We start from the raw sequence: 23,875 nt of genomic DNA, 5'->3' as shown, positions 1-23,875 counted from the left end.
TGTTCCATTAGGAAAGCAGAACATTTGGAAGACATAATGAAGAAAACTCTCAGAAGAACTCCAAGAAAACATAAGTGAAGGCCTTGTTTTCATATAAATCTTCTGGTTAAGGCCGAGTCTGGGTAAAGTTGTACAAATTCCTTTGTAATTTATCTGACAAAATAAGATTCAGCCAGACAAAGTACTTAGAACTGAGAAACCAGCTTCTCCAAGCTATAAAGCATGCTAATTGAAAGGTTGTCCCTAGGATTCTGCCAAAAACCAAGGAATCTTCTCAAATATTAATGATGCCCCCTTCACTAAGCTTTTGAATGCTGTCATGAATCAGGTGACTTCAACCTTTTTGTCACTTATTATGTCTTTGATCTTGGCTTTGGTAAACCATGAATAAGTACACTGTCCTATGGTAGGACCTTCAACTAGACTCCAGAATTTCATGTGGGGTTCTGTGTATCCTCATGTGTATGTGGACATGTCTGCAGTATGTGTGTGTGTGTGTATGTGTGTGTGCCCATGTGCATGCATGGTGTGTGTGTGTCTGTCTGTCTGTGCCTAGAGGAGACGAGAGAAGGTAGAGATTGACTGTTGTCGATGAAAGTAGACCCATACCATAACAGTGCATGAGTTCTGAGTGATACCTAAGCTTCAACAAAGGGTTTAATTGCTCTGAAGCTGGTGACTGTGGTTTTCATCACTCAGAAATGTACCAGGGAACAGCAGTAACAATGGCATGGTCATTCATCATTTGGAGATTATAAGGAAGAAGACAGAAGAAATCTCCCCAAAATGGTTGGAAATCTGTTAATGAGAAGGATGACTTCGGTTGCATGCAAATGTGGTTGACTTTGATCACTTAAGCAGTACAGAAGACTGAAGACTGAAGTGCTCTTTTTTATGTGGAGCAGCCTCACAGAATTAGCAATTTCTCCAGATACCTAATTTGCTCTACAGAAGGGGTTTCTGCCTCCTGCTTCCAGCAGACATGGTTTTGGTAGCTGGCAAGGTACACTCTGGCAACTAGGATCACTAGGAACAGAGGGGAGCTTGTAACCTCCCTCTCTGCCCAGGAAGAGGCCAGCACCTTGGCACACCAGCTTGGGATGATAGCCAACACTCATTTTTAACCTGGTGCTGTGTCTTTCCTGAACTGTTGAGAGCCTCTTCTTCAGCCAGCATGGTCAGAGAGACTGTTGATGACCAGTCTGTTATGCTGATGTCAATCAGGACTTCAGGCCTTTGTTTTCCAATATTTGTGGGAGTAATTGCCAATTGAATAAATGGCTGTGAAGGGGTTTTTCAGTAGATGGGAACTGAATTCTTATAAATTCATTCCAGAGAGTAAAATAATGTGGAATAATGATGTAAGGAAAGACACAATAAATCCTCACCTTTATTAGTTCTTTATAGGTCAGTATGTTGGTTAAGAGCAGCTGTGTGGAGGCTAGGCTAAGTTGGGTTCATAACTTATGTTAACAACTCTGGTAATCTGTCATGAGGACCTGGATGGATTTCACTATTTCTTAAAGCCTTTGCCTCTTATTACCTGTGTGGCTTCAAGCAAATATCCTGACCTCTCCAACCACCTCACAGATAGCACTAGGATAATACTGGCCATGAAAGTGACTTTAAGACTTAAAAAGTAAACCATATGTAATATATGTGTTAATACAATTTTTGTTATTTCTCTTTGACAATGAATAGTCAGGTGTATATTACAAGTTCATTTTATATATTACTATTTTGTATTTTGATTCACATTATTTAAATGCTAATGCCTTCATATTATGAGCTTATTTTATGTATTATATAGCAGGTTATTTATTATGTTATAGTAGTTTCCTATGTTATATCATTTGATCAGATTTTAAATTCAAAATTATGGCTCAAGTTAGGAGACCTAGAATCCTAAAGGGATATTAGAGTACCGTAGTAAGCAACCACTGTGCAAGTGGTCCTGGCATGTTTTTAGATGTATATTCAACCTCACAGCTATCTCAAACACACGATAGTCCTACTCTCTCTTTGGGTTTCCAAGTAGCATGGGCAGGATCAAGCAGGGGAAAGGGTAGTGTGGGACAGTTTTGATGTTAAATTTGGAATTGGTAGGATTTTCTCTTTCATTATTCTTTTCTTTGGTCAACATTTTCCAACCCTGCTTAGACCCATCTATATGAGGGGCATCTGGTTGACTCATATGGGGTCATTGCCTTTACCAGCCCAGAGTTAATATTTCTTATGGCTTTTCAGTCTTCCAAGTGGACAACTAATAATACAGGTCTGGTGAGGAAATGGGACTGGTTGAGTAGATGAGCAGTGCCCTCCTATCCACAATGCCCACCTGCTCCAAAGGATACTTAGGCTTACTAGCATCTCTAGGAAATGGTGTGCCATGTAGTTTTCTCATTCGCCCTCCATTTGGGCTAACCCTTTGAGTAACTCCTCTTCCTCCCATCTTTAACCCCCTTCATGTTTGAACCTTTCCACCCCAACTTTCCCTTTCTTTATCTTTTCATTTTACATATATTTTTTTATCTTCTAACCCAAGAAAAATATTGAATTAGAGATGATACTAGAACACAGGTGACATTAAAGAAGATGGAAAAATACTGAGCCTTAAAGGTTGGGATGGAGGACTAGGGAGAAGAGAAGGTGGGACATTATTAACCAAAACTAAAGATAGATGAAGAGGCCTTCTGGAAATCCTTAAGTTTTTAAGCTAATTATAAAATATAAAGGAATAAAATGGGAGTTGAACAGAAATATTCTACATGAGTGGAGGACAATGCTGCTCTTAGGAGTCATGAGTTCTTAAATAAAAATCTCATTTTCAGGCCCAGGATATTTCCCTATAAGTTCTTAATCAGAGAGGGTCTAGAGGCATCCAAACCACACAGGCTATTGGAATTTCTCTTGGTCACCCAGAAACACTAGGTGTTAAATCCCTATTGCTCAAGACACTGCTGACTTTCAATAAAGTACTGGTATAGGGAAATCTACCTTGAAATGACTAGGAAGCTATTTCTCTGAATGTGAGCTTATATGGTGTCAGAAGATGCTACCTGGCTTGGTAGGAAAGGAAAAGACACCAATGGACTAACCAATCACTGGACTATACATTCTACAGTCCCAACCTGCCTGACAAGATATGCTCACTTATAAAACAGTTCTGGTATATAGTAAACTTTTTTCCAGTTGGATATGAAACCTGCAACATAATTTCATGATTTATACTATAAAACCATTAAAAAAAGCTCACGACTGGAGAGATCACAGACTCTAGAAACGAATCTCTTGTTGCTGCTTTACTAAGTGGTTATGCCACCACACTGTCTTCCAGATACTTATGTTTCTACCCAGAGATCTGTGCTGCTCTCAGCTTTGGTCAGAGATGCAGCTTTTTCAGTGGGTAATTCAGTCTCACAACTAGTCAAAGTGCCAACTGTAAGTAAATAAGAACTCAGTTACAAATGGGTCGTCACTATCAACCTCCCCTCAACTGAGGTGCAAGAAACATGGCAGAAGAGGGAAAAGAAAGAATGTAGGAGCTGGTAGATGAGAGGAGAACTGCAAAATACAGATTTCAGAACAGAACATGGCTGCTGAACACATCACAGTATAGCAGCTGTGGTTACTTGTACAAGATCAAGCTACTCTATTGGAGGAACAACTGGCAACTGCTGCCCACTGAGGGATGAGAACTCACTCTCCTTTGGGGACATGACCCTGGTAGATTGCCCATGCCCAAGTGGATGGCCTCACATCCATGCACATATGGCCACACTAATTAGACTCAAGGGTTATTAATAACAAAACAAAACAGGATGGGAAGTTGGGAGGGAAATGGGGTGGGGAACTAGAAGAAGTTGGAGTGAGGTAGAGCAGATTAATAAGGTAAAAAACCATATAAATGTATGGAAATTTCAAGGAATAAGCATGATTATTATTTTTAAAATCCACCATGCAAAAGAACACACACAGTCTTAAGGGTATCACTTCATAGAAGAGATACTCTCTTTGAATATTTGAAAATGAGACATCATATTAACCTAAAAGCATGATATTGTAGAAATTACAGATATCATGGCCTGCTGGAAAAGGTTTTCTGAGCATAAATTTATTTTTAGTCAGTTCTGGAATTTGACCATGTCAATTTTCCTTCACATTTGCTTTGGAGAATGTTCTTTTAGTGTGATAAGAATATTTTCACTCTTTCCCAAATCACTAAAAGGACAATATGCTGAGCACAAAATTGACACCATCTTAGTTGCCAATTCAGAGCCATTCAGAGTGATTGTATAAAAGTTTGTGGGCAGCGCAACAACATCAGCACACATATAATAGCCATTCTGGAATATAGATGGACACACAGTGTTCCAAGTCTTACTCTTTAAGGAATGAAAAGAATTCAAGGATTGTCTGGTCAGAAGTGGCAAGAAGTTTTGTTCTACTAATTCTCATAACTCTAATTGAATATGTGTGGCAATTTACCTTCCTAAAAATATTTATATTACACACACACACGTATACACAAACACACACACACACACACACACACACACACACCAGATGGATAAAAGGGCTGGGTTTGCAAGCATGAAATGAACTGACTTTTCAGTGTGAGTAAATGACCTTCACTATACCCTCCAGGTGCCTTGTTTTCCCAAGCATCTGAACATTCCTTCCCCTGCTGCAAACAGCTTGCATTAATCCAATGACTCTCATTAAGCATGGTGAATGTTCCTTTTGACATAGTAAAACTAAAGCTACTGTACTGTGTGCATGCCAATGGATAGACTTCTTTGCCGAAGGGGTTTTCCCTGCTGCATATAGAAGGTGCTTAACTTATGTCCCCTTGCCAGGAGATGATCATGCACTGTATATGAATGCATAAGTAATTTTATGGAGCGTGACACTCCCTGTGGGTCTCTGGAGATATTAACCAGACTTCTCCATTTTCTAGACTTGAAGTTTCCATGAACTGAGGGACATATAGCATTCTTCTCGATATAAACATTGAGTCCTACATCTGCTGTGACTGCAAAAGGAGCACAACCCATGAAATTCCCTCCTGAAGGACATAGAGCAATAACCATTAGCATAAAAGAGAGCAAATGTGATATCTATAGTCTCTCAATGGAAAGATAAATCTATGCATACATAAACTCCTATACATATACATATAAAAGGTTTATATTAACTATTTGCAGGTAAGTTTCTAGATTTTTGTAACATTTGCTTTCCCATGAGCCAAAGAACTATTGTCAAAGACCACATTATTAATTACAATTGTCACATTCATTTCAAAAATATCTTTACCTGTTAGGTATTTGTCTTTAAAATAACTGGGAATATCTACTTCCCCTTTCTAGATTTACAGAATATGCCCACTAAAGAGAAAAGACTTGAAAACACAAAGCTTACTTCAGTTCCTGGATAGAGAGAGGCTGGCGAACTCCAATATGAGAATGTAAATATCTCCAGCATATTTGCATGAGCATCCTTTTACTACTACCTTCATAGGGAAATGTGTCCATCTGCACCTACAATTCTTAAGATTACTTGAAATTCCACAGCTTGGTAGTTGGTGCATTATATATGAGATCAACCTAGTTTCACAGCTGGGCAGCATCGGAGCACGTGGGATATTTTCATGGATAATGTAGCCCTTTAATGGTTTGTCTCTCTAAATTAAAAAGAATGGGTGTATGAAGTCTGATTTTCTATTCTCCAGGAGCCCTAGATTGGTTTAGAACATAGTTATGGTGATGCCAAATTTCCTGTACTCTTTCTTGCCGTTACCATGAAACCTTCGGGGATTAAAACATGGATCATACGTAGGCTAAACTAAGAAACTGAGACAACACTTTTTGAGAACTGATAAAAACAAACACAATCTAGTTTCCCATTCCTAAAAAAGAGCTAGAACATTGGGAAAATTAAAGATGCTATGTACGAAGGTACCGATTCTTCAATGAAAGCATGTGATTAACAACTCAGAGACATGGGGCATATCAGCCCAGGGTAGTATAATATAATCCTGCCTGCTTCAAGTAAGAAGGGCTTTTGCTATCCAATATTATCACCATGTCATTTGTAGATGAGTCCACCGCCAAATCCCAGGGAAAGAAATCAAGGTCCCAAGCAGTCATGTGATGATTACTTATTGTGTAATTCTAATCTATGAAAACTTTGTTTTAGAAATCATAGCAGGAAGGCAAACAATAGGTATATTTTGATGTCCTAATTAATTTAATACCAAAATGTTCTTGCTATTCATCCCTCTGTTACTAGATTTCATTCCACTCAAGCAAGGTCAGTACATTTATTCTTAAACAGACAGATCATATATTTTGAGTTTGCACAGCACGCCACCTCAGTTCCAGCTACTCACTTCTGCTACTATTCCATGAATGCAATAGTTAAAACATGGATACAGTAACCTGGTTGTGATCCAAACCATCTTGGCTCTCGTCAACCAAAGTAATATTTTTAAAAAGCTCACATGTGTTCAGGAATTCTCTCCTTCAAACCTCATTCAGATGTCTTGTCAAATTGTCTCGAAGCCTTTTAATCAGCAACCAGTCAGAAAAACAGGAAAACTCAGCTTTTCATTGTTTATAAACATTGTATGTGACCACTTAGGCATGAATGAGCATTAAGAGACTCATTGTATCATCTATAAAATATTTTTTTAATTTATTCTCCTTCCATTTTTAAATTGTCTTCTTGAAAAACAAAATGCTTGTTCCTTTCTTTTTGAGATTTTTCATTTAACCAGTCCGTGATGCTATGTAGAATCAATAAATGTGGATAGATGCTGAAGAGGACTAAAGTTTCATTTTCCCCCAAATTTAAATAACTGAATAATGATAAGACTTTAAGATTTCTATTGTAGGCAAAAAGAATTTTCTCTTTGTAATTAATGTATAGACACATTTTGATACTTGTTTGAATGCTCTACATTTGAACACAAGGTTGACAATTTTTTTGTTTTGTTTTATTTTCTTTTACTTTGGAGGGGTAAGTGCTTCTTCCGGTCATCTCTGTTTGAGGGACAGCTACTTCCAAGGGGCATCATTCATGCTGTATTCTATAAAAGGCAGATGAGTAGACAACTGCTGGTGTATTTGCTGCTCTGTTGAGGGTTGTTGCTCAGTGCGTGGAATTTTTTGACCTTTATTAAATGTTCCAATATAATACTCTATGCTGAATCCTATAAATAAAAAATGTACTCTGGCAACTTCAGTAGAAGTTCCTTGGTGTCTGCCAATTTGATTCAACTTCAATTGCAATAACTTTATTGTCATGATAAAGTAAACACAGGCTCAAGAGCTGCCAAAGTCAATACATCAGCACTTGGGTCTGGAGAAAGTCTCTGGGATGCTGTATCTCTCCTGATTTCAAATGAGGGATTGACCAACTGACACATGTTCAAAGATGATCTCCTTCCTTCCTTCCTTCCTTCCTTCCTTCCTTCCTTCCTTCCTTCCTTCCTTCCTTCCTTCCTTCCTTTCTTTCTTTCTTTCTTTCTTTCTTTCTTTCTTTCTTTCTTTCTTTCTTGCCATGCACAAAAGTAAAGCAATCCAGCGGAGCTGATGCTGTCTTACAGGCAGGTTTGCTGGTATGTGTTAGTTTGTTAAGCATGTTTCACATGCTAATCAACTAAGGGTGTTGTTTTCAATGATTGCCACAAGAAGTTGCAGTTTCGGAATGACTAAGGAGAATTGTTTTTGTGAACCTCCAGATCAAAGTTATGAATATTTTGTTATGGTCATTTGCATTGTGTAAAACTGAGGTTCGATTTTTTTTCCTCAAAAAATTAAATGCTGACTATCTTTGGACTATAGATTCACTAGTCTCCATTATAGTCAGCCAATACTATCCTTTTAGCAAAAAAGAACCTATGAATAATACTTGGTCTCCCTCTGTGTCCTTTAACCAACTTGATCTGTAGTGAGAGAGAAGCAATAATATGAACCAATGGGACAAGACCATGATAGAGATACCCACACAAACAGCTGCCTCGAACTAGTGGGAGCTCACTGACCCTAGACTGACCACTGGGGAATAAGCATAAGACAGAACTAGGCCCTCTGAGTGTGGATGACACTTGTGTGGCTTGGAAAGTTTGTGGGGCCACTAGCAGTTGAACCAGTATTTATTCATAATGCATGAACTGGCTCTTTGGAGCCCATACCCTGTGGCCAGATACCTTGCTCAGCCTAGAAACAGGGGGAAGGGGCTTGTTCCTGCCTCAAGTGACATGACAGACTTTGTTGACTCCCAATGGGAGGTCTCATCCCCTCTGAGGAGTGGATGGGGGTGGGGTGAGGGGAAGGTGGGGGCAGTGAAAAGATGGGGAGGGAGAGGAAACTGGGATTGGTGTATAAAATAAGATTGTTTTAAAAATAAAAAAAGAGAATTATTTCCAAAGAAATGTAAATGAATACACTAGAGTGTGTCAAATCTTGCTATAAAGTCACTTTCCATAAATTAGTCTGAACATTTCACAAATGTTTCACTGTTTAATTTTGAAACATTCATGGATTCAAGTTTTAGCTTAGTAACACTGATCGTACTTGTTAATTCTGGATTGTATGTATATATATATATATATATATATTCCTAATATTTATTTATAATCCATAACATGTAGTAAGGTCCAAAAAAATTACTGAATATTGATTTTCCTCATATCAATAGTAATATACAACTGGAATGGGGAGCATGTCCCTCAAGTTTTCAAAAACACCATCAATTCAATCATATCACAAGGACCCTTGCTCAGCTCTCTTCATAGCAGCACTATTTGTAATAGCCAGAACCTAGAAACAACCTAGATGCCCCATAACTGAAGAAAATGTGGCTCGTTTATACAATGGACTGTTACTCAGCTGTTAAAAACAATGACATCATGAAATTTGAAGGCAAATGGATAGAACTAGAAGGAAAATTAAAAAAAAAAAAAACATCCTGAATGAGATAACCCAGACCTAGGAAGAAAAAGATGGTATGGACTTACTGATAAGTAGATATTAGCTGTGAAGTAAAGGATACCCATTCTACAATCCACAGACCAAAAAGACTAGGTAACACAGAGGGCCCACGGGAACATATGGGTCTTTCTGGTAAAGGGAAGTAGAATATATCTACTACTGGGAGCAAGTGGTGTTGGGGACTTGAGGGGTGGATTGAGGGAGAGAGCACTCAAAGAGATGACTGGAAAGGGGGGCTTTCCTAGGGTCAGGTAGAAAAAACTGATGCAAGGAAAACTCACATGAATCTGTAAGAGAAAGAATGGACAAGGACATCACAAGGAACACACAGATACAACCAACCTGGCTCATAGGAACTCACAGAATCTGAACCAACAACCAGGGAGCCTAAAAGGGACTGACCAAGGACATCATCATATATGTTATAGCTGTGTAACTGTGCCGACTTGTAGGACTCCTAACAATGGGAGCAGAGGTTTTCCCTAACACTTTGATTGGCATTTGGGAAACTATTTTTTGTACTGAATTGATTTGAACAGCCTTAAATTAAGGAGAGGTGCTTAGTTTTATCACAACTTGATATGCCATGCTTTGTGGATACCCTTGAAGCCTGCCTATTTCTGAACAGAAGTAGAGGAAGAGTGGATTGAGGGAGTGGAGGGGAATTTAGGGGAGGGAATGAGACTAGAAGAGGGAGGGGGAGAATGTGGTAGGGCTGTAAAATAAATAAATAATACCCTTTTTAAAAAGGCACCACCAACAAAAAGTATTCTAAGATACCAAGATACCTCACAGATTTATTTTAACTTACACTTAGAAACAAATTATGAAAAACACAACTAATTTTTCTGGGTTCCTTGTTTTGTGCCCTGTTGAAAATTTAGTAAAGATAAAATAGTCACTATGGTAAAATAGTGACTAATGGGCAACTAGAAAAACAAATAAAAAAACAAAAAACAAAAAATTAAGGACCAATATAGTTAAATACGAGTGATCCATAAAATTCAGTCTTATCAAGGTTAAACTCAACTCTGTATGTGAAAGACAGTCCATTCACAAGTTTTGTTAAACCTGTATTCTAAGACATTCTCGGCCATCCTTTAACCATTTTTGATATTACTATGCATTCAGTCTTTCCAACTTTAATAATGAGATTTTAATGGTCTCTCTGCTTCTGCCATTCCCTTTTCCCTAGGGTATTTAATGCTTAAAATATAGATTGATTAACCTCCCTATTTATTTACAAGAGAAAGTGACATCCTATGTCTAGTAGCATTTCTGCTGACATGATCTACCCTCCCCTTTACCTCACTGAAATCATTGACTACTTCACTTGCTTGCTTTCTCTTTTCCAGTCATTATCTCCTGATGTGTTGATAAGAATACCATTATTCTCCTTCTTCAGGGCCATTTCTCTCTACCAAGACCATTCCTACCAACTTTTCTGCTTGATACTATGTACATACCCACAAAATACCACAAAATACACAGACATTTGAATGTGAAGCTTAGGAATGTAGGGCTGTATCTATTCACATCTACATCCTCAGTGTTACAGGAGAGCGGGCCCTTTTGTTCCATCCCGCCTGGCTAGTTCATACCCAAAATAATCACATAGAAACTATATTTAGTACAACACTCCTTGGCCATTAGCTCTAGCCTCCTATTGACTAATTCTCACATCTTAATTTAACCCATTTCTTTTATCTGTGTTCACCACGAGGTCATGGCTTACCAGAAAAGATTTAGCATGTCTGACCTAGCAGCTCCATGGTGGCTCTTTGACTCCCTGCTTTCTTCTTCCCAGAGTTCAGTTCTGTCTTCTCCACCTACCTAAGTTCTGCCCTATGAGGCCAAGCAATTACTTTTATTGATTAGCCAATGAAAGCAATAGATAAACAGAAGGACCTCCTATACCACCTCAGTGATTGGGAAATTTTTTATCTATTTTTTTTTAATTTACATGGTAATTCTCATCACATGCAAATTATTGAGTGACTGTGTAAGTGATAGGCTCAATGGTATTTCCACTTGTCTTCTGTTTGGCATATGGCAAGAGTAAAATAGTTCCGTTACTTCCTTTCATCTAGATGTTACAGGAAGAGGTTAAAGTTACTTCCTGAAAGAAATTCTAAGATTAAGTGTACAGGTCATGCAGTTTGTTAATAGCATCTATTTCCGTTATAGGAGTATGTTAGAGGAACATCTCTGTTGCATTGGTACATGAAAGAACAAAGAAAAAAAAAAGAAATCCCATTCCTGCTTCATTTGAGTATATAGTAGAAATAAAAAAATGAATTTTACTTTGGATGATTTTGTTTTAGCAACACAACAAGAACTAAATTCAACCAAAACAGAGTAAACAGAATCAATTAAAAAATATATCTTTTTGTCTGTGGACTATTCCTATTGCCAATACTAACAATAATTTGATATTTTGAACAACACAAAAGATGTTATATTGCGCATCAGACAGAAGTAAGATGACCTTTCCCTAATTTCTTTAAATCAGTATTTCTCAACCTGTGGGTTGACACATCTTTGGGAGTCAAATGAACCTTTCACAGAAGTCACTTAAGACCACTCACCAGAAAACATAAATATTTACATTATGGTTTATAACAGTAGCAAACTTATAGTTATGAAGTAGCAACAAAAATAAATTTATGGTTGGAGATCACTACAATACAAGGAACTGTATAAAAGAGTAACAACATTAGAAATGTTGAGAACCATTGCTCTAAATCAAAGGGCTAAAGGGGAAATCCTGCACACAACGGTATGCAAACATGACAGATATTGATGGGATCGTATCCTGGTGCTCTTGAACTCTAGCAAAAAGAATATTAGCTATGGAAAACAAAACTGTGCACAAATTCTGACATCCTGGAAGATGCAATCCTGAGTGAAATGAATACACACAGAGCTAATTAAGAGTATTTACAAGTAAAATCAATATGATTTCTAAAAGGAAGTATCATGTAGTATGATTATGGCTTAATAATTTGCTCTTGTCCTTTGGCTTATTTTTTAAAAGAGCTTTATAAGTAGTCGGCATCCTCATTTTGAAGAGATGATACATAGGTATCCGGGGTTGCACAGCTGCTCACTATCATAAACTAGATTCAATCACAAGGGACTTCAACAGTAATATTTTGTTCTCATATTCATTCATATCACATATTTTTATCAAATACTTCTTATGTTTAAAGCAGTGGGCTCATCTATAATTTAAGTATTTGGATCCTTCTCCACCTCTACAGAGGGATAAATTTCAATACAGAGCAAGTGGAATAGATTGTCTGGTGCAGCATTTCTGAATTCAGAAAACAGAGTTAATGAAAAGCTTTGCACCTTGCTGGGTCTTATGATGCCACAGATCCTAACAGGGAGTCTGTCACATAGAGGATGCTTGATCAATAATCCCTGAAGACAATTATGACCCTAGGACTTTCCCAGTGCCAATGTGCTATCATGCAGTACATAGCCCCTAAATTAATATATTGAAAGCCTAAACACCAAGAACATTATATTGTGTAACTGGAAATATGGACTTTTAAGCAGTAGTTGAACAAAGAAGATGTCCCAGTGAGCAACATGCTTGCTGGACAAAGATAAGAACTTGAGCTTAGGAAAGGGGAGAGGGGCAAATGCAGAAGCCAGTGGGAGGAGGGTAAAGAGGATAGCAGGATACAATTGAATTGATAATAAATAGGGAAAATGGGTCCTCCTTAAAGAAGGTAGAGAGAGTTAATTATAGGAGGAGGAAGGTAGGTAAAAATAACAATGTGGATGGCATACAAAGATACAAGGAATCCATTGGTAATTATTTACCTCAAAGCAAAACTTTATAATATATAATGCATATATATGTATATATGACTTTTTTCTCACTCAATGATGGCACTCCCTCCAAGATGCAAAAAAAGACCACCTAACAAATCCCAATACCATACATGAGAAACCCTCTTCTGAGTAGTTGGACAAGGCTGTCTAGGAGCTTCCAAAACAAACATTCCTATTACTATTGCTTTTGGTTACCCACTAGAGTGGGAAGGTAATCTCTTACTGTGGAAGACACTTTGTACTATATACACAGGACTCAGGCACCCTTGAGGTGGTACTATATGAACTCCTGCTCACTGGGGACTATGTTTAATCTAACAGAATGTTCCATGCAAGCTTCCAAGGGAGAGATGCAACCAACAGTCCTACCCATCTGTAGTGCCTATTAATCACTGCGACAAACAGCATGACACAATAACTATAGGTGAAGTGGTGACACAAACAACTTGAAGGAAGTCAGCGTCTCTCTAACTGACCTTAGCTGCTCAACAAGAGAAATATCATGCCTGGTACTGACAACCTAGCTAACTAATCAGTACACATGAAGTCATGGTTAATAGAGAAGCTACAACCTCTTATATACTAAACCAACATATCTACTAACAACAGTCTATAAGTATTTGTCCTTATACCTACAAACAAGGTTAATCCTTGCAGTCCTACCAAGGAAGCTTCTCTTTACAGCAGATGTAGACCATTACAGAGTTCTGGAGCCTACCCTTAATGGTTACATCTACTAAACAGTCATTTGATCCTAAGGTTCAGGAAACATCACTGAAGATGAGGAAGATGTATTATAAGTATCAGAGAATCAAAGAGCTTGATGTGAGATTATTTCTCCTAGTAATTTGATAAGATACACCCATAAAATCTCATGAAAATTTCTTCTCAAACATAAACTGATTAGGAAGACCCTAACAAATATGTAAAAACTACATGGGAAAAAGTCCACAAAGTCTCAAGCCTACACAAAGTAGTCTAAGCAACTGAGGAAATCAGAGAGCAGGAGAGAAAGTGCTCTCCAGAGAATAGCCACATTAATTGGTTGTTCAGTGCCAACTGATCAATCATGAAAATGTATACACAAGTCACATTATATCGACTCAGCAGGTTATTTGAGAATATGTATACAAATACATATATGTCTGCAGTAATAATTGATGAAAAGAGATCATAAATTTAAAGGAGATCATGGAGGGTGATATGGAAGCATTTGGAGGGAGAAAAGGGAAGGAAGAAATGCTGCAATTAAAACACAATCTTGAAAGAAGGAAGGAAGGAAGGAAGGAAGGAAGGAAGGAAGGAAGGAAGGAAGGAAGAACCTCATTTGAGAATCCTATGTCCCATGTAAAAGTAGAGCAGCTTGCATCTGTAACTCTAGTATTTGGAGGCAAAAAGACAGGCAGATATGTTCTCTATCTAACATGTGAGTCTAAACAATTGATGCGCTTTGGGTTCAGAAAAGTGATTTTGTCTCAAAAATAGAGTGGAAAGCAATAGAAAACACCTTACAGTTACCTATGGTTTCTACGTGCATGAGTACCTCCTCACATATGTATACCTGCAAAGAAGAAATCCTGAGAAACTGCAAGAAATAAATATTAAGGGAGTAATCAAATTAAAATGAGGTCATTAGAGTGGTTCCTAATCTAATATGCCTGATATCATTATAAAAAGAGATGAAATTAAAATTCAAAAGCAAATGGAAAGCACCACATCAAGACACAAGGAAATGATGTCTATAAGTGGAGAGGGATGTCAGAGTAAACCTCTGGAATTGTAAGGAAATACGTTTCTGTGTTCTAAGACATGTAATCAGTGGTACTATCCCTATCAAACCACTATAGTTGAATTTAAGGAAAGAATTCTAATTCCTAGTAGAGTTCTTTGTTTATATGATAAAATGCTCACATATATTGACAAATCTGAGATTCACCAGTGTCTATAGACAGTGTGATAAAATTTCATGGAAACAAAGGGTTCTGAAACAATATATGTTGGGCTCTGTGCAGGAGCTTGAAACAACAAGGTTTATATGTAATGATGTATTATTATTTCTACTTATACCCAGACTTTTTATGAAATCCAATTTATAATTTTCTATGTAAAAAAATGCTTACCTTGTTTTTGAATGGATTCCTACATCCAATTGTACAGTGGTAAAACACATTGAATTTCAGCTCAGCTGGCATCCTCTACCTTTCCCTAGTATTATGACGAAGCCTCATCAACTTGAGAGTTATTTAATGATTGGGATGGGTCTTACATGGCATCCTACCATAGAAAACATCACTCAATGCATTCATTTTCATACCACATAGATCAATGCAGTACTGTGACACTCTCTTGGTTTCATGCTCATCTGAGTGTCCATATTTTTCAAACTACGTTTGAGCCACTTAAAATTTAAGAATTCCTCTGATACTGTCAGGTCATGCTTATTTTAAAGGGTCACAAATTACCTCTCTTCCGCAACTTCTGGGCTGCCCGAAAGTCCACTATTTGTACTGTGTCTGTGTAGGACTGCATATTGAGACCACCAGTTATTACACAATATGCTTTCTCTATTCATCTGAGTAAAACATTGTTTGAGTGTAGGAATGCGCCTAATAGAAACCGCATTTCTCTGAACATTTGCAACGAATATATGGCTATGTGGCTGTGAATTGTATACAGAAGTCATTGGGTAAGACTCTGGTAGTGGTACTGTTCTTTCATCTTTTGTTGCTACTTCCTCCATGGTAAAGCCATTGAAACCAGAATCATGGGAAGGGGGTGGTAAACTTGCTCCTTGATAATTCTATGATATGGATAACTGGGGTTGTTGGGTTAAGTATAAATGCTTATTTATTTCAATTTCCATGGCTTAGAGGTTTTGTTCTGTACAGAACTTAACCCTTAGCCCATCTTTACTCAGTAATGAACTCTTAAATCAATTGTAAAGCAATTTCTACCCTAGGACATTTTTCGACCTCATATCTCCTTGGGAATAGGGAATAAATGCACTGTACTTTCTGATTCCTTCCAAATATATGTTTATTTTCATCTTTCTTTTCTCTGTAGCATAGTTGAAAGGTGATTGAGAAACCATGGAGTCTTAAATAAGGAAATAGTACACAGCATCTCCCTAGTTCTTTTCTCTGCGTGACTCTTTTCTCTACAACTACTGGTAATGCTTTCTATTACAGGGCACAATGCTAGACACCTGGACTGGTTGATGATGGATTGTACATTTATATGTGCACCTGGACACTTTACTCATTGTCTCTAGAGTTTCAGTTTCTCATTTGTAAAGAAAAGAATCCACCAATACACAAGGAAGCTGTGTAAAGTATGTGGGGTGTATTAAGTGTCCAATATAATTCAACCATCATGATTAAACGTTCCCTTTCCAAGCAGGGAAGTATTAGTCATACATCCTTGTTTATTCTATTAAAGACTTTCCACCTTCTTAGGGATTCAAACTTTTTAAACTAACAAACAACAACCCTTCACCCCATTCTTAGTTATAGATTTCACCTGATAAACAGTGAGTGAAGAGTAGCCTGGTCAGAAACATCAAAAGGCATATACAATACAGGAAAGAAAACACTGGAAAGCATTTTAAAATACAATGCATTTGTTTAAATTATTAACCTATACATAAGATTGTAGAAAGAATCAACAATGATTTCTGTGAAAAGGTGCTAGGACTTACCAAGGGGGTCGATAGCTGCCTGTTATTTGGGACCTCAATATGTTAGACAGATCTGTAATTAAAACCTGTTTTCTTCTTGTTCTAATGGTAGAAACCAGTGTAACTTTCCTTTTTGTACCACTCCATTACCAGGGTAACATGCTTCCCCTTCAGGTTCTTAGTTTATTCAGTTGGAAAATGGGAATCACATTACAGGATACCTTGAATAAAATATTCGGCAAGAAGGAAAAGTCCTAACCAACAATAAATATTCTTACTTTTTATTCTAGATGATACTTGAAGGCTAAATGCCTGCAGCATTACATTCCCAGGAATTAGGGCAGAACTTGCCATGTAGGCGTCGTCAGTCATTTATGACCTGAATGAAACTTTTAACAAAAACAAATGGCATACTGCACCTTCAATGGTGATATGCAGAAACCTTCTATAAAAGACCCTATTTTAAAACCATTGAAAAGAAACTCCATCACTCTAGTTGAATGAACACAGTCATCAGCCACTGAAAATGGAAATTAGTTAGCAGACGGTCCCTGGAAACCTGTGGAGAAATGACTTAATAATCATGGTGACTGAGACAGAGGTTTTCTTTTATACCATGGCAAATAAAAAGAAATGTGAAAAATATACCTCCTTGGGCTTTTAGAAATAGCTTACTTAAAACTAACATACTTATAACAGATATACACAATTGAAAAGTGAGTAGGGAAAATATTCTGTATTCCAAAGAAGAGAACATTGAACCACATTGTATAGAAGCTACTACATCTATTTTAATAAGTGTAGACATTTAGTTATCCATTGAAGTCAAGAGGCAAAAATTCCTCTCTTAATCAAGCGTTCTACCTCCTGGAGGAAAACAACTCTTTTACCTGCCACCAATTTCCCTGAGAAAGAGATTCTTTTGCATCATTCATTCCCATTTTGTCATTTCTATTTCTGTGAAGCCACAGCTGGAGGGACATTCACTTAAGAAGGTACACAGTAGGTACTCCCCTCATCCACAGCTCCTGCCTGTCCTGCATTCACAGAAACAAGACAGATGCTTTTGTGGAATCTGAACTGTGAAACTAGTACAAAATATATCTGAGTATATGCCATATTGTAGTACTGAGTACCTCAAATCAGTAACAACAAAGGGTAATGTGTTGATTTTCTTGTGAGGGAAACAAAGAAAAAAGGAAATGATAAATTCATTGGAGGATGGATTGAATCACAAAACACAGTGAAAAGAAGCATAGAACACATCTTAACAATACCTGTTAGAGAACAAGAAGAAAGAAGAGCGCTGGACTTAGCCAGTTGAAGTCATTCTAGTGTCAGGATTGGATGGAATTAAATATTGACCTTTTTATTGGATGATCAGTAAAATATCTTTATCATAAAGTTCACAAAGTCAAAATCATGGTGACTCTGTCTACTGCTCATCAATTTTAAGAATTTTTGTAGCTAGCAGAATTTGCCCCAGAGTGTTTCCATAATAAGGTATCAGTAGAAACAGTAGAAACTTTCTAGTGGCTGAAGTCAAGGTCAAAGGGAAATCAAGATAGGTTTCATGAGACCTTACTTCCTATATTGCTGCGTTTACTTATTGCATTTTCTCGATGTAGCCACACTCTTGGGGTTCCTTCTCTTTGTTCAGTAAATTTTATTTAACTTTAATTACAGTCATTTGGCCCCATTCTTAATATAGTCCCAATTGGAGTTAGCACATTAAAGAACAAATTCAGAGAAGTTGCATCTCAGACCATAAAACTCATGTGTTGGTGTGAGTTAGTCAGTATCTAGTCAGTGGAGCAAAATAAATTTTGGAATAACAAATAACTGAAATAGTACTTTAACAAGTTGGTATTAGTGCTATTTACTTATCCTTATTGATATCACTGTATTAGAATAACCTTTAAAGATCTTTTTTAAAATGTCATATAGAAGCTTTCTAAACTATACACAGAGACATATACAAAATGAGTGAAAAGATAATTACTCTATACCAGGTCAGTAATACCCCTAGTAGCCATCAGAGGCTAACAAATAAAAATGTGTCTGGGGTGGGTTAGTTTTTAGAATTGTTGGCCAATGAAGTCCTGTTGACCCACAAATATTACCAGTTTTCAACTGTGCTCTTTGTTATACTTTGGAATTTGACTATAATTTAATTATAGCAATTTGAGCTTATTGCTATATGACGATCCAAGCTGGTACTGTCTGTGATACCCAAGACTGATCTAGGGCAGGTAATGAGCTTGAGGAATGCTCAACCCTATGTGTAGTATATATAATGGACCCTTTCCTCACAAGGTTCATGGATCATTGCAGAAGAGAGAGCTGATAAAGTTTAAGAAGCAGTGGGTGTTTCCAAGAAAATTATGTGTTCTAGACACAGTAGAATAGCTACACATCTGAATGTAAAGTGGTTGTTACAGCATGTACAAATCCTGTGGAAACCCAAGCCAGATCAAATCCCAACATAGAAAGGAGAGTTGGACACACAACCCCTTGCCTACTGAAGGATCTATTCATAAGCACTAATGTCTGCAAAGGGTAGAGACAGTTTCTTTTAGAAGTGTAGCCACTGGTAAGTCAATAGCAATCTAGTGGGAGACCATACATCCAAAAATATTTGACATGGAAAACTTGGTCTTGATGCATTAAAAAAAAGTTGAGTGGGAAGGGGAGTGGATTTCTGAAAAGCTGAGGTGGGGTAGATATTATCAAAACATATTCACCACTCTCAAAACACTAGTACATATATATATCATACATATTTTACACACAAACACATGATGTAGGATTCCCCTCTATGCTGTAAATACTGTTGGTGAATAAAGAAACTGCCTTGTCCTGTTGATAGGGTAGAACTTAGGTAGGTGGGGAAAACTAAACTGAATGCTGGGAGAAAGAAGGCAGAGTGAGGGAAAAGCCATGGAGCCACTGCTGGAGACAGATGTGCTGAAATTTTGCTGGTAGGCCACTACCTCATGGTGACATGCAGATTAATGGAGATGGGTTAAATTAATATGTTAGCAAATAAGAATCTATACCTAATGGACCAAGCAGTGATTTGAATAATATGGTTTCTGTGTGATTACTTTGGGAGTCTGAGCTGCCAGGCAGCCTAAAAACAAGTAGCCTCCCTACAACAGATTGGTGCCCAACATACAAACACAGGCACACATATATACACACATGTACATATATACTTTTATAATATACATTTAGCAAGTATATGTATATAAAATGTTGTTATCAGGCTGATGTTTTGATGACTTACTAATATTTTTAAAGCACTATGAGGCATATTTATTAAAAGGAACTGATCATTTTAGTAAAAATTGAAATTTTTGGCTCTTATCATGATATCCTCAGTCAGAATCTCTGAGAAAATCATTTTTTAAAAAATAATTTCCTTGAATTTTTATTTGCAGACAATATAATATAAGCAATGTTTTCTTCTTAAATTACTTAAATTCGAAAATACTAATTTTATAAACATTTCTTTAAACTCCAACTAGAAATAGGAGTCAAAGACTTCCTGGTGAAATATCAGGTTCAAGTTAAGATTTCAAGAATAGAGTTCCTTAAATCAAGCTATTACCTTCCAATTTTCCTTCTAATTATATAATTTGTCTCTAGCTACCTGTTGTTTCTATAGAGCTCAATATTATACCTTATTTATATCTCAAAAAGACAATTCTAAAAGGATATACAAAGGATGTCTGATAATTTAATGAAAGTATACAATCTAACAACTTTCTAATACTCCTGGCATGTTGACTCTTAAGAGAAGAAGAAATTAAAAAGTGATTTTACTGTATACATTTGTATATCAATTATATGTCACATCCACTTTCAAGCAGCCAATATGATGCCATTTAACGCTGAGTTGTGAAAGAAGCTAAACACATCTCTCCTGAAACTATATGACCAGCTCCCATTCACCATTGATCTTAATTCACTAATGTCTATGCCTCACAATCATCAACAACAAAGTCATGTTTACATTTACAAGGCTTAGATTCCTATGGAGTCTATACCAGAACAGCTATGTGTTTATCACTGGACTGTGCAACACCTCTCAGACCTAGTTGCACTCTGTCTCTTCATTTCCTTTCCATGGTGTCATGTATATAGCTGATGATGCTTTTGTGTTGAAAACACAGGAACATCTCTCTAAACTTTATCTACATTCATCATAGAGACTCCATCTGTAAAAATTTACCAAAATTGGGGTAATAGAGAATCAGATATGATAGCCACTGCCTCCAAATTTTCAACATTTCCAGGTAAAAAGTTTTGTGACAGTAGAGATATTTTACATGTTCTCCAAGAGATGACATTTAGATATAAGTAAAGTATTGCATTGCTATTATAAAATCTATAAGATTGAGATTGTGTTTATTTACAAGAGTGTATGCTAACCAGCTCTGTCTGTAACCAGAAAAATACCCTGAGTACCCTTTTAGAGAGTCACACAGGAATCCTGAAAAGATAATTGAGACTACTTGGGCAGAAAATTCTAGGACTGAAGGTATCTCTAAGGTTTTGAGTTGGGATTAATGATTTGTGGGCAATAGACATTGTGAACATCTCACTCTTGAAAGAGGTTTGCTATAAGATCAAATAACAAGAAGAGAAGAGGTCCCTAAAGACTGGAGCTCAGGGTAGGATCCCCTTTGCCTAAGACACAACATGCCCAAGTGCTATTCAATAGATCTCCACATATAAAGAGCCCACTATGGCATTTATCAATAATCTCAAGCATCACATAACCCAGAAAAAGATTTAGTCACTATCTGATTATTAGGGCAACAATATGATATGTCTTAGCACTGGGCAGCAGAAACTTGGAAAACAAAGCCAAATATTCCCAAGGAGCTGAATCTCACCCTAGAGAGAGTTTCTTACATGTTCTCTAACTTTACCCCCCCCCCCCCGGGTTCTAGCCTTTACGCTTCTTCAGCAACTCTTCAATGCCTCCAGTCCTCTCAGGTACCTGTCTATTTTCTGATCTCCTCCTGGTGTTTTACCTGATGTTCCACCTCAATGTCCTCTCTAGCCCTTTAGATTTTATATCGGCTACACTCCAGCAAAAGTCCTTGGCATTTTGCAGTTACAAGTGCTAATAATAATGTCCTAACACCAGAAGTTTGGATATCATAGGGAAAATGACTGTTATTATTTCATAGTTTTGTTTTATGTCAGGTAAAATCAACATTGTAAAACATTAAAAGCACACAATCATAAACACAGACTTTGTATCTTTGTTTCTATGATTCCAATTAGGCTTCAGATTCCTTGAGGAAACATTTTCTGTCAAATTCCTTTTATGATTTGACACATCAATGTCTAGTGTTTTGTAGGATTCAAAAGCTAATTATCCTGTGAATAAATGCATGACTCACTGAACAACATTAATAAGAAAAGCAGTAAAGAATAAAGGTTACATGGAAAGAGAAAAGAGAAAGAGTAAGTAAATGAGTGCATGAGTGCATATAAGGCATCTATAATAACAATTTTTATGGTAGAGTGAATAATAACCACATGAACTTTTGTAAAGTAACTGGAATAGCTTAGCTAGAAAATGTAGATAATTCAACTTTGTAATCTTCCATCTAGCTCTTTATGTTGATAAGCAAAGAAGCATTGAATAACACAAGTGATGGGGTCAGGTGGGTGAGTGTCGCTTGGTAACATCAGAGAAACATAGTCAACAATGCTTACGTGTAGAATAAAATTCCCAGACTACACAATCTATAGCTATTACTTATGGCACCTCCACCTTATGAAAACTCAGCTGATGCAAACATAGAGGATATATTGGGAAAATAAATAAAACTATATCCACCCGCAACCACTTATACAGATAATCGTATCAGAGACTATCATGTTAATGCTTCTGTTTTTAATAGATCATTTCTAGGGCATTGGTGCAAACTAAAAAATTAATCACATGGCAGAATGATGGGCAGTTTAGAAATGAAGATTTGATACCTGTATATTCTACTACATTCCAACAAAGCCAAGGGTTATCAAATACCTAGAGTAGGTCCTGAGTGTACATTTCTCCTATTGACAATGTATTTGTTGGTGATATTTTAAAATGATAAACATAGAATATTTTCCTAAAAAGTCAGTTATAAATATTTTGTGAATTGATGTTCGCATAGTTCCTGTTAATCTAGTTTTAACATAAAACTATGCCATTAGCACACTTTCTTAATAGTAAGCACAGTTTACATCATTATAGTAGCAAAGACATATTTTACTTACAATGTATCCAAAGTCTTCTTTTGAAGATCAAAGAAAATATCTGTAGTTTCACAATTCTTCTTACCTTGAAAGCAATGATTGTTTGTGAGCTAACATAATTGTTTTCATACTAGCTCAATTCAGGTATATTCCTACAGGTTGAATTCCTATGTCTTAATGACTTAATTATTGACTTCAGTTGTGAAGCCTCTAAAACAGTTGGGGAACCTGTGAAATCCCTGTGTGGTCCTTGTAACTATAAATTCTGTTTTCTAGTGGTCACCAACTCTTCATTCTCAGCTGGTCCCACCTCCAGAATTTCTCTCCTGGACCGTACTCTGTTTTGCCCATGTAATTTCATCTTTATAGGGAAGAGAAACTCTCAGTCTTCTCTCTCCCATACAATTCCTCTATGTATTATTTGTTGTTGTTGGTGGTGTTGCAATGGCTTCTTGTTTTAATTTCCAAAGTCCAGAACACATAGTCACATAAAGTTGTTTTGTGTTTTGTTTTTTTTATTAATTTCATGCATTATTTCCCATTATTAAAATTCCCAATTTGTAGAATTAATCCTGTATTCCTTATAGTACCTAGAAAATAGGTTTTTTTTATTTTTTCCATTCAAAAATTTACACTTCCTCCCCTCCTCCCATTCCCCTCCCACTCCCTCACTTCCCCTCCACCCTCCCCCTCCCTACTTAAACTTATGAAAAATCGTTTTTAAAAAAAATTAAGACATTTTTGGGTTATTTTTGGAGTTTTGTTTTTGTTTTGTTTTGAGTGCTTCTTCTTAGGCTCAATAAACTGTGAAGGGAGTGGGACTCAAATATAAGCATTTATTAGCAATAAGTTATAACACTGAACTAATATTATCTCATGGAAAACATTATCCAGGAAGAATTATGTAAATATCTCATTGCATATTTGTTACTTTACTTTTACTTTCTGACCCTTTTGTAGTTGGATATTCTTTTCCTTCCTCTTGCTCCTCCTCTTCCTCCAACTCCCTGGGGTCCTTTCTCACTATTCTTCTCAACTGGCCTCTCCTCTTCCTCCTGTTCTTTCTTTTCCTTCTCTTCATCCTCTTTCT

General features: G+C 36.8%; 1 long non-coding RNA gene across 4 annotated transcripts in view; it reads right to left on the bottom strand.

Moving 5' to 3' along the window:
* The window catches only part of LOC126506610 (uncharacterized), a 262,482-nt gene that overhangs the window by 162,205 nt on the left and 76,402 nt on the right, over positions 1 to 23,875 (bottom strand). For all 4 annotated transcript variants that reach the window (XR_007593273.1, XR_007593270.1, XR_007593272.1 and 1 more), the window contains exon 2: positions 22,807 to 22,870. This is a non-coding gene — a long non-coding RNA (uncharacterized lncRNA). The remainder of the gene's footprint in view (positions 1 to 22,806; positions 22,871 to 23,875) is intronic.

The sequence above is a fragment of the Alexandromys fortis genome, unplaced genomic scaffold, assembly GCF_014885135.2.
Source record: "Alexandromys fortis isolate MF-2015 unplaced genomic scaffold, M_Fortis_MF-2015_v1.1 scaffold_0, whole genome shotgun sequence".
NCBI classification, from domain to species: Eukaryota; Metazoa; Chordata; class Mammalia; order Rodentia; family Cricetidae; genus Alexandromys; species Alexandromys fortis.
Note: the sequence above shows the minus strand (reverse complement) of the source record. Positions and strands in the feature narration are given on the sequence as shown.